The sequence below is a fragment of the Bombina bombina genome, chromosome 1 (genome assembly GCF_027579735.1).
Source record: "Bombina bombina isolate aBomBom1 chromosome 1, aBomBom1.pri, whole genome shotgun sequence".
NCBI lineage: Eukaryota > Metazoa > Chordata > Amphibia > Anura > Bombinatoridae > Bombina > Bombina bombina.
Genome location: NC_069499.1, coordinates 46,363,482 through 46,375,582, shown reverse-complemented (window position 1 = coordinate 46,375,582; position 12,101 = coordinate 46,363,482). Strand labels below are relative to the sequence as shown.

General features: G+C 40.1%; 1 protein-coding gene across 1 annotated transcript in view; it reads left to right on the top strand.

The window, feature by feature from the left end:
* Positions 1–12,101, top strand: part of TMEM260 (transmembrane protein 260) — a 298,899-nt gene that overhangs the window by 263,516 nt on the left and 23,282 nt on the right. The gene's annotated exons all lie outside the window — the stretch shown is intronic.

Here is a 12,101-nt window from a genome sequence, read left to right as displayed (position 1 = left end):
ATACGATCGTTTTAGAGACTTCTGGCAGCCAAATTGTGTATAAGTGTGACGATAAGGCACCAAAGCCTGTCTGAGGTGTAGGGGGCCTGATTGGTTTATTATTTTAAAGAATTTTTGCATAACGTTAAGTGGCTGTGGTATTAAAAATTCTTAAAGTAACAGTGTGTTTAAAAAAGAATTTCTACAATTTGGGGAATTTTTTATTTAGTATTATGGACATGGACTGTGTTTTTTGACAAATGCTTGTTATGCCTAGAGGCACACATTGTGCTGCGTGCTTAGCTAGAATACTTTAATTTAAACATAAATTGTTGCCCACTGAGCCCAATGTCTCTCAGCATGATGCTGTTCAGGCAATGCCACAGCTTTCTCCTCAAACGTCCCAAGCCTCTATGGAGTCACATACAGTGCCCAGCAGTTCCTCTCAGCCTCCTGAAGGAGTTTATTTGCCTGCGGATTTTGCTGCACATGTATCTTCTGCGGTATCTGCAGAATTATCTGATTTTCCTATGCTGGGAAAACGCAAGAGTAAAATTAGACATTCGGATAGTAATGTTTCTGTTCCTCCTACTGCTACGCAGGTTGCCCTCCCTCATAAGTCTGATGAGGAGGATACGTCAGTAACCTCTGAGGGTGAAATCTCAGATTCTTACAGTATTATTCCTTCATCTGATACTGAAGAAGTAAACTTAAGATTTAAGCTTGAACACCTTTGTGTACTGTTAAAGGAAGTATTGGCTACTTTGGACAACTCAGATACTTCTGTCGTTGTCAACCCTAAGAAGTCTAGTAATTTTCGTTCCTTTCGTAACTTAAAAGGTCAAAAGTCTTCCTCTCCCAAGCAGGAGCAGTCCACGTCTTCTTGGAAGCTCATTCAGTTCTGGAATAAGGGGAAGCAATCAAAGAAACCCTCAGCTGAGTCTAAGTCAGCATGAAGGGTCGGCCCCCGGTCCGGGATCGGATCAATTGGGGGGCAGACTTACCCTGTTTTGTCAAGCATGGAGACGAGATGTCCAAGATCCTTAAGTTGTGGACATAGTATCTTAGGGTTACAAAATAGAATTCAAAACTTCCACCTCATATTCCACCTCTCAAGATTATCTGCAGACCAGGTAAAAAGAGAGGCATTCTTGAACTGCATTCAGGACCTTTCCTCCCTGGGATTGATTGTTCCAGTTCCAGTAAGGGAACAGGGTCTAGGATTCTATTCAAATCTGTCCGTGGTGCCCAAAAAAGAGGGAACTTTTTGACCCATTTTAGACCTAAAGTGCCTCAACAAATTTCTCAGGGTACCATCCATCAAAATGGAAACCATTTGTTCCATTCTTCCTTTGGTCCAAGAGGGTCAGTTCATGACAACCATAGACCTGAAGGAAGGATATCTTCATGTTCCCATCCACAGGGATCATCACAAATTTCTGAGATTCGCCTTTCTAGACAAACACTTTCAGTTTGTAGCTCTTCCGTTTGACCTTGCCACAACTCCCAGAATTTTCTCAAAGGTTCTGGGGGCTCTCTTGGCAGTGATCAGGTCTCGGGGAATTGCAGTGGCGCCCTACCTGGACGACATCTTGGTTCAGGCACCATTTTTTCAACAAGCAAACTCTCATACAGAGATCTTGTTGTCTTTTCTACATTCCCATGGATGGAAAGTGAATCTAGAAAATAGTTCCCTTGTTCCAGCTAGAAGGGTGGTTTTCTTAGGGACCATAATAGATTCCCTATCTCTAAAAAAATTTCTGACAGAGGTCAGAAAATCCAGAATTCTCTCCTCTTGCCTCTCTCTACAGTCTACTGTTCGGCTCAATGTATGGAGGTAATTGGTCTGATGGTCGCTTCCATGGACATCATTTCCTTTGCTCGATTCCATTTGAGAACTCTGCAATTATGCATGCTCAGACAATGGAACGGAGACCATTCGGATCTGTCAAAGAGGATAGATCTAGACCAGTTGACAAGAGACTCTCTCCCATGGTGGCTTTCTCAGGACCATCTGTCTCAGGGCACATGCTTCCGGAGACCTTCGTGGGTTATTGTGACCATGGACGCCAGCCTGCTAGGCTGGGGAGCAGTCTGGGACTCATTAAAGGTGCAGGGACTATGGACTCGGGAGGAGTCTGCTCTCCCCATAAACATCTTGGAATTTAGAGCGATTTACAATGCTCTGATGGCTTGGCCTCAATTGTCCTTAGCCCAGTTTATCAGGTTTCAGTCGGACAACATCACCTCAGTAGCTTACATCAACTACCAGGGAGGAACTCTGAGTTCCTTAGCCATGAAGGAGGTGGCACGAATTTTTCAGTGGGTGGAAGCTCACAATTGTCGTCTATCTGCCATCCACATTCCTGGAGTGGACAACTGGGATGCGGATTTCCTGAGCAGACAGACATTTCATCCCAGGGAGTGGGCTCTCCATCCGGAGGTCTTCTCCAGGTTAACCCTCAAATGGGAGGTGCCGGAGTTGGATCTAATGGCGTCTCGGCAGAATGCCAAGCTTCCAAGGTGTATGGTTCAAGGTCAAGAGATCCTCAGGCCGCTCTGATAGATGTTCTAGCGGTTCCTTGGGATTTCGGTCTAGCATACCTGTTTCCTCAGTTTGTGCTCCTTCCACGAGTTATTGCTCGTATCAAACAGGAGAGAGCATCTGTAATTCTAATAGCTCCTGTATGGCCTTGCAGGATCTGGTATGCAGACCTAGTGAAGATGTCATCTCTGCCACCTTAGAGGTTGCCTCTGAGGAAGGACCTTCTAACTCAGGGTCCATTCCTCCATCCAAATCTCGTTTCTCTGAAGCTGACTGCTTGGAGATTGAACGCTTAGTTTAGTCTAAGCATGGATTTTCTGAGTCGGTCATTGAGACCATTATCTAGGTTCGCAAGCCTGTTACTTGAAAAATTTACCATAAGGTATGGCGTAAATACCTTTATTGGTGTGAATCTAAGGGTCAGGATTCCTAGAATTGTGTCTTTTCTCCAGGAAGGTCTGGAGAAAGGGTAGTCAGTCAGTTATCTGAAAGGTCAGATTTCTGCATTATCTATTTTGTTACACAAGCGTCTGGCCGATGTGCCAGATGTTCAATCTTTTTGTCAGGCCCTGGTCAGAATCGGGCCTGTGTTTAAACCTGTTGTTCCTCCTTGGAGCCTTAATCTTGTTCTTAAAGTTTTGCAGCAGTCTCCGTTTGAGCCAATGAATTCCTTTGATATTAAGTGGCTATCTTGGAAGGTTTTGTTTCTTATTGCTATCTCTTCTGCTTGAAGAGTTTCGGAACTTTGCAGTGTGATTCACCTTATCTTTCATGCGGACAGGGCAGTTCTTCGTACTAAATTGGGGTTTCTTCCTAAAGTGGTTTCGGATAGAAATATTAATCTGGAAATTGTTGTTTCTTCTCTCTGTCCCAATCCGTCTTCTCATAAAGAATGTCTGTTGCACAACTTGGATGTTGTGCATGCTCTAAAATTCTACCTACAGGCAACTAAGGATTTTCGTCAGTCTTCTGCCCTGTTTGTTTTTGTTTCTCAGGAAAGCGTAAGGGTCAAAAGGCTACTTCTACTTCTCTTTCCCTCTGGTTGAGAAGTATAATTTGTTTTACTTATGAGACTGCTGGACAGCAGCCTCCTGAGAGGAATACAGCTCATTCCACTAGGGCTGTCTCCTCTCCTTGGGCTTTCAAATATGCAACTTTGTCCTCTCTGCATACTTTTTCCAAATTTGATACTTTTGCGTCTTTTAGAAGAAAGGTTCTTCAAGTGGTGGTGCCTTCTGTTTAGGTCTGCCTGTCTTGTTCTCCCTCCCTGTTCATTCTGTGTCCTCTAGCTTGGGTATGGGTTTCCACTAGTAATTGAATGACGTTGTGGACTCTCCATATTTTAGGAAAGAAAACAAAATTGGTGCTTTCCTAATAAATTTCTTTCTTTCCGGATATGGAGAGTCCACGACCCCACCCTTTATTAAGACAGATATTTTTGACTAAACCTCAGGCATCTCTACACCTTTGTGTTATTCCTTTTCCATTTCCCTTCGGTTGAATGACTGGGGATTATTGGTAGGGGAGTGACACTTAACAGCTTTGCTGTGGTGCTCTTTGCCTCCTCCTGCTGGCCAGTAGATATTCCCACTAGTAATTGAATGACATTGTGGACATATTTTAGGAAAGAAAACAAAATTGATGCTTACCTGATAAATTTCTTTCTTTCCGGATATGGAGAGTCCCCGATCACACCCTTTATTAAGACAGATATTTTTGAATGACGTTGTGGACTCTCCATATCCGGAAAGAAAGAAATTTATCAGGTAAGCATAAATTTTGTTTTCATTATTGCAAGTAAAACATTATTGCAATATACATTCAATATTTATTTTGCAGCCTTTCCTTTCTCTCAGGGAGGCTTGGGTTAATACTTTAAAGCAATTTATGCAATTTATGCAAGCTTTTGTTTACTTTTTCCTCCCTCCCTTAAATTCTATGGTGTCACATGCTTTTAAAAGATGGATTATCAGTTTTGCATCAACAATAATGATAGGCATATCATTATTTGCAATAGTAACCAAGTTGAATCACCTACCACCTTAAGGGGTAATACAAGAGTGTAGGCTACCCAGTCTGCACATGTGCAAGGAGAGTTTTTGCTATATCTGAATATTAGTTTGTGATTGGTTAGCAAGGGTTCTTTTGTTCTAGAGGACAGGGAAATCAGTGAAAACAATAAACATAAAACAATATACTCATCTGACAAAATTAGGCTGCCGTTTTCATTGCAAAATTATTATATATGAAGGTTTATAAGCATGTAACTTACAATTTCTTTCATGTAAGTGTCAATAGTCCATGAGCTAGTGACATATGGGATATACAGTCCTACCTGGAGGGGGCAAAGTTTCCCAAACCTCAAAATGCCTATAAATACACCTCCCACCTCACTTATACTTCAGTTTTACAAATTTTGCCTTCGTTGGAGGATAGTGAAGCAAGTCGTGCTTGATTTCTTCTGTGAAAGGCGCTTCTAAGCATTTTGAAGCCCAATTTCCCTCAAAGTACAGTGTTTGTCTGAGGGATGTGAAGGGAGTATTTGCCTAATGATGCCATGTTTTCACCTAAGGGAAATTTATTCTAAGGCTCTCTGTAAATTCGGTTGTGGAGATTCATCTGCCACCTCCCTTTACAGATCGACATTATACTCCTCTACCATTACCTCTGCTTATATGTTTCAGTACTGGTTTGGCTGTCTGCTATATGTGGATGGGTGTCTTCAGGTAAGTATATATCTTTTTTTAAGACACTCTCAGCTATGTTTGGCACTTTATATTTTTTAAGTTTTAAATATAGATTGCATATATTTGCCATGAGTCAGGTCTATGTTTATTTCCCTGTGCAGTCTAACAGTTTCAGCATGGAAAATTATGTTTGGTAAAAATTTAGTATATTTTTTACTTACCTGAGGTTCCAGCTAGTTGTAACTTCGGTCTTGTTTTTTTCAAATTTTTGCGGGCAAATTAGGCTCGCAATGGCGCAAAATGCTTCTATTTATTGCGTCATTCTTGACGCAAATTTTTTTGCCATGAAGGTTGCGTTTGTGGTGACTCAAGTCACGTCATTTCCTGCGTCTTTGTTGACGCAATTTTTTTTGGTGCAAAGTCGTGCCTTTTATGACGTGAATCGTGTCATTTCCTGTTAATCTTGGCGCCAAAAGTTTTCATTTGTTACAAAGGGCTATGATATTTGTTTTACATATAAGCATTTTTTATTATTCCTGAAACTGCTATTTTGTGGAAATTGGATATTTTGTTTAAATGTTATTTTTTCTTTTTTGTTACATTTTTCAAGATGTCTCAAACTGATCCTGCCTCTGATGTTACTGTAGGAACCAAGTTGCCTGAAAACAGATCTACCAAAGCTAAGTTTGTATGTTGTAAATTGGCTTATCTTCTTTCTTCAGCTCAAGTATGTGGCACTTGTTATGAGAAATTGTTTCATGCTGATAATGTTTCTATAAGTACAAATACATCAACTGTTAAACCTTCACAGTCAAATGTACATGATATTCCTGTAGATATAAAATATTATATTGTTGCAGCCATAGAGAAGGCTATGACTGCTATTCCGCCTTTAAATAAACGTAAAAGGTCTCTCCTTACTTCTCATAATTCTGATGAAGTTTGTATTGATCAACAGCATACTGAAGTATTTTCTGCTGATGAGGATTTCTCTGGTTCACATGATCCTATTTCACACTCTGAAATTGATAAATCACCCTTTCTTTTTAAGATGGAATATATCCGTTCTTTGTTAAAGGAAGTATTGTTTACTTTGGGTATTGAGGAATCTAGTCCTCTTGATAACAAGAATAGCAAACGTTTGAATTCTGTTTTTAAGACTTCTGAGGTTACTGCTGAAGTTTTTCCTATTCCAGATGCTATCTCTAATATGATTACTAAGGAATGGTCCAAGCCTGGTACTTCTTTTAACCCTTCTTCTAGGTTTAAAAGATTGTATCCTTTACCTGTGTCCAATTTAGAGCTTTTGGAGAAAGTGCCTAAGGTTGATGGCGCTATTTCTACTCTTCCTAAACGTACTACTATTCCTATGGAAGATAGTACTTATTTTAAGGATCCCTTAGATAAGAAGATTTAATCTTATCTTAGGAAGGCATATTTACATACTGGCTATATACTTAGACCTGCTATTTCTGTAGCTGATGTTGCTGCTGCTTCAACTTTTTGGTTGTACAGTTTAGCAAAGTAGTTATAAGATCCTGATTTGTCTAACATTGTTCTTTTACTTCAACATGCTAATCATTTCATTTGTGATGCTATATTTGATATTATTAAGATTGATATTAAATCTATGTCTTTAGCTATTCTATCTAGAAGAGCTTTATGGCTTAAATCATGGAATGCTGATATGGTATCTCAATCTAGATCATTATCTTTATCTTTTCAAGGTAATAATTTATTTGGTTCTCAATTGGATTCTATTATCTCCACTATCACTGGGGGTAAGGGAGTTTTTCTGCCTCAAGATAAGAAATCTAAGGGTAAATTTAAAGCTCCCAATCGTTTTTGTTCCTTTAGTCAGTCTAAGGAACAAAAAAACACTCCTTCCCCTAAGCCCTCTGGTTCCAATTGGAGACCATCCACAAATTGGAATAAATCCAAGCCTTATAAGAAACCAAATACAGCCCCTAAGACTGCATAAAGGTGTGGCCCTCAAACCAGTTCAACTGGTGGGGGGGGGCAGGTTGAAATTGTTTCAACATATTTGGGCAGATTCTGTCCAAAATCAGTGGCTTCAGGATATTGTTTCTCAGGGGTATCGAATAGGTTTCAGATTAAGACCTCCCATGGGAAGATTCTTTCCCATGTTCCAACAAACCCAGTGAAGGCTCAGGCTTTTCTGAAGTGTGTTTCAGATCTAGAGCTTTCAGGGTTGATTGTTCCTGTTCCTCTACAGGAACAGGGCTTGGGTTTTTATTCAAATCTGTTCATTGTCCCAAAGAAGGAAGATTCAACCAATTCTGGATCTGAAAACTTTAAATCGTTTTGTAAGAGTCCCAACTTTCAAGATGGTGACTAAAAGGACTATTCTGCCTTTTGTTCAGCAAGGTCATTTCATGTCCACAATAGACTTACAAGACGCTTATCTTCTTATTCCGATTCATCCAGACCACTATTGGTTTCTGAGATTCTCTTTTCTAGACAAGCACTACCAATTTGTCGCTCTTCGGTTTGGCCTAGCAACAGCTGCGAGAATCTTTTCAAAAGTTCTCAGTGCCCTTCTATCTGTAATTAGAGAGCAGGGTATTGCGGTATTTCCTTAGTTAGACGATATCTTGGTACTAGCTCAATCTTTTCATTTAGCAGAATCTCACACTAAACAACTTGTGTCGTTTCTTGGTTGGAGGATCAATTTACCAAAGAGTTTTTTGATTCCTCAGACAAAGGTCACCTTTCTAGGTTTCCCGATAGATTCAGTGTCCATGATTTTTTCTTTGACAGACAAGAGGCGAATGAAGTTAGTGTTAGCTTGTTTAAACCTTCAGTCTCTATCATTCCCTTCAGTGGCTATGTGCATGGAAGTTTTAGGTCTCATGATTGCAGCATTGGATGCGATCCCCTTTGCTCGTTTTCATATGAGGCCTCTTCAGCTTTGCATGTTGCACCAATGGTGCAGGGATTATACTCGGATATCACAGTTGATATACTTAAGTCCCAACATTCAACAATCTCTGTCTTGGTGGTTAAACCATCACCTTATTGTTCAAAGGGCCTCCTTTGTTCATCCTTCCTGGACTGTGATCACAACAGATGCAAGTCTTATAGGTTGGGGAGCTGTCTGGGGGTCTCTGACAGCACAAGGGGGTTGGGAACCTCAGGAGGGGAGGTTACCAATCAATATTTTAGAACTCTGTGCTATTTTCAGAGCTCTTCAGGCTTGGCCTCTATTGAAGAGAGAACTTTATATTCAATTCCAGACAGACAATATCACTACAGTGGCATATGTCAATAATCAAGGGGGGGACTTGCAGTCCTTCAGCAATGAAAGAAGTATCTCTGATACTTTCTTGGGCAGAATCCAACTCTTTTCAAATTTCTGCGATTCCTATCCCAGGAGTAGACAATAGGGAAGCAGATTATCTCAGTTGTCAGATTTTACATCCGAGAGAGTGGTCTCTCCATCCAGATGTGGTTTTTCAATTTGTACAGATGTGGGGTCCTCCAGAAATAGATTTGATGGCCTCGCGTCTGAAAAGAAGCTTCCGAGATACCTTTCCAGGTCCAAGGATCCTCAGGCAGAGATGGTAGATGCTCTAGCAGTTCATTGGTTTTACCAACCTGCTTAAATTTTTCCGCCTCTGGTTCTTCTTCCAAAGGTGATCTCCAATGGAACAATCTTATGTGTTTCTGATAGCTCCAGCTTTGCCTCTCAGGTTTTGGTATGCGGACCTTGTCAGGATGTCCAGTTGCCAGTCTTGGCCACTTCCTTTTACGCCAGACCTTCTGTCTCAGGGGACGTTTTTCCATCAGGATCTCAAATCTCTAAATTTGATGGCATGAAAATTGAACACTTAGTGCTTAGTCATAGAGGTTTCTCTGACTCAGTCATTAGCACTATGATACAGGCTTGTAAGTCTGTTTCAAGGAAAATGTATTATCGGGTTTGGAAAACTTTTATTTCATGGTGTTCAACTCATGATTATTCTTGGCATTCTTTTAGAATTCCTAGGATCTTACAGTTTCTTCAGGATGGTTTGGATAATGGTTTGTCTGTTAATACTTTGAAAGGACACATTTCTGCTCTTTCTGTTTTATTTCATAGAAATATTGCTAAACTTCCTGACATTCACTGCTTTGCTCAAGCTTTGATTCATATCAAACCTGTTATTAAATCAATTTCTCCTCCTTGGAGTCTTAATTTTGGTTTTGAAAACTTTACAGGCTCCTCCTTTTGAGCCTATGCATTCTTTGGATATTAAACTACTTTCTTGGAAAGTGTTATTTATTTTGGCTATTTCTTCTGCTAGAAGAGTTTCAGAGTTGTCTGCTCTCTCCCGTGAGTCTCCTTATCTGATTTGTCATCAAGATAAAGCTGTTTTGCGGACTTCATTTAAATTTTTACCTAAAGTTGTAAATTCTAACAACATCAATAGGGAAATTGTTGTTCCTTCTTTGTGTCCTAATCTTAAGAATACTCTTGAAAGGTTGGATGTGGCAAGAGCTTTGATATATTATGTAGGGGCTACTAAAGATTTCAGAAAGACTTCTAGTCTATTTGTTATTTTTTTCTGGTCCTAGGAATGGTCAGATAGCCTTGTCTATTTCTTGATTGAAACTTTTTGATTCACAAAGCTCATTTGGAGGAGGGGCAGTCTCCGCCTCAGAGAATTACAGCTTATTCTACTAGATCAGTTACCACATCTTGGGCTCTTAAGAATGAAGCTTCAGTTGATCAAATTTGCAAGGCAGGAACTTGGTCTTCTTTGCATACTTTTACTAAAGTTAACCATTTTAATGTGTTTGCTTCTGCTGAAGCAGCCTTTGATAGAAAAGTTCTTCAGGCAGTTGTCTCAGTTTGATTCTAATGCCTTTTTGATTTAAGTTTTTCTGACATTTTTAAGAAAACTTAATTATTTTTTTGGATTTAATTTCTCAGAGGATTTAGCTGTTTTTATTTTATCCCTCCCTCTCTAGTGACTCGTGGACTTCCACATCTTGGGTATTATATCCCATACGTCACTAGCTCATGGACTCTTGCCACTTACATGAAAGAAAACATAACTTATGTAAGAACTTACCTGATAAATGTATTTATTTCATAGTGGCAAGAGTCCATGAGACCCACCCTATTTTTTGTGGTTATGATTTTTTTTGTATAAAGCACATTATTTTTTTCCAGTTCCTCTTTTTGGTATGCTTTTTGCTCCTTTTTTTACACCTCACTTATTGGCTATACGTTAAACTAAAGTATGAGTGAGGTGGGAGGTGTATTTATAGGCATTTTGAGGTTTGGGAAACTTTGCCCCCTCCAGGTAGGAATGTATAGCCCATACGTCACTAGCTCATGGATTCTTGCCACTATGAAAGAAATGAATTTATCAGGTAACTTCTTACATAAATTATGTTTCTTTCATGTAATTAGCAAGAGTCCATGAGCTAGTGACGTATGGGATATACATTCCTACCAGGAGGGGCAAAGTTTCCCAAACCTCAAAATGCCTATAAATACACTCCTCACCACACCCACAAATCAGTTTTACAAACTTTGCCTCCTATGGAGGTGGTGAAGTAAGTTTGTGCTAGATTCTACGTTGATATGCGCTTCACAGCAGGCTGGAGCCCGGTTTTCCTCTCAGAGTGCAGTGAATGTCAGAGGGATGTGAAGAGAGTATTGCCTATTTGAATTCAATGGTCTCCTTCTACGGGATCTATTTCATAGGTTCTCTGTTATCGGTCGTAGAGATTCATCTCTTACCTCCCTTTTCAGATTGACAATATACTCTTATGTACCATTACCTCTACTGATTCTCGTTTCAGTACTGGTTTGGCTTTCTACTACATGTAGATGAGTTTCCTGGGGTAAGTAAGCCTTATTTTTTGTGACACTCTAAGCTATGGTTGGGCACTTTTATATAAAGTTCTAAATATATGTGTTTAAACATTTATTTGCCTTGATTCAGGATGTTCAATATTCCTTTTTTCAGACAGTCAGTTTCATTATTGGGATAATGCATATGAATTAAAACATTTTTTCTTACCTTAAAAATTGACTTTTTTCCCTGTGGGCTGTTAGGCTCGCGGGGGCTGAAAATGCTTCATTTTATTGCGTCATTCTTGGCGCAGACTTTTTTGGCGCAAAAATTTTCTTTGTCATTTCCGGCGTCATACTTGTCGGCGGAAGTTGCGTCATGTTTTTGACGTTTTTCGCTCCAAAAAAGTCGGCGTCACCGGATGTGGCGTCATTTTTGGCGCCAAATAATGTGGGCGTCTTTTTTTGGCGCTACAAAATATGGGCGTCATTTTTGTCTCAACATTATTTAAGTCTAGTTGTTTATTTGCTTCTGGTTGCTAGAAGCTTGTTCATTGGCATTTTTTTCTCCAACATAGGTGTGTCCGGTCCACGGCGTCATCCTTACTTGTGGGATATTCTCTTCCCCAACAGGAAATGGCAAAGAGCCCAGCAAAGCTGGTCACATGATCCCTCCTAGGCTCCGCCTACCCCAGTCATTCTCTTTGCCGTTGTACAGGCAACATCTCCACGGAGATGGCTTAGAGTTTTTTAGGTCTACACCAGTCTTGCCCATACAGGAGGCCCCTAGTACATCTAGTGCGCCAATACTCCTTACTATGCAACATTTAACGGCTGTAATGGATAATTCTATCAAAAACATTTTAGCCAATATGCCCACTTATCAGCGAAAGCGCGACTGCTCTGTTTTAGAAAATTCTGTAGAGCATGAGAACGCTGATGATATGGTTTCTGAAGGGCCCCTACACCAGTCTGAGGGGGCCAGGGAGGTTTTGTCTGAGGGAGAAATTTCAGATTCAGGAAACATTTCTCAACAAGCTGAACCTGATGTGATTACTTTTAAATTTAAGTTGGAACATCT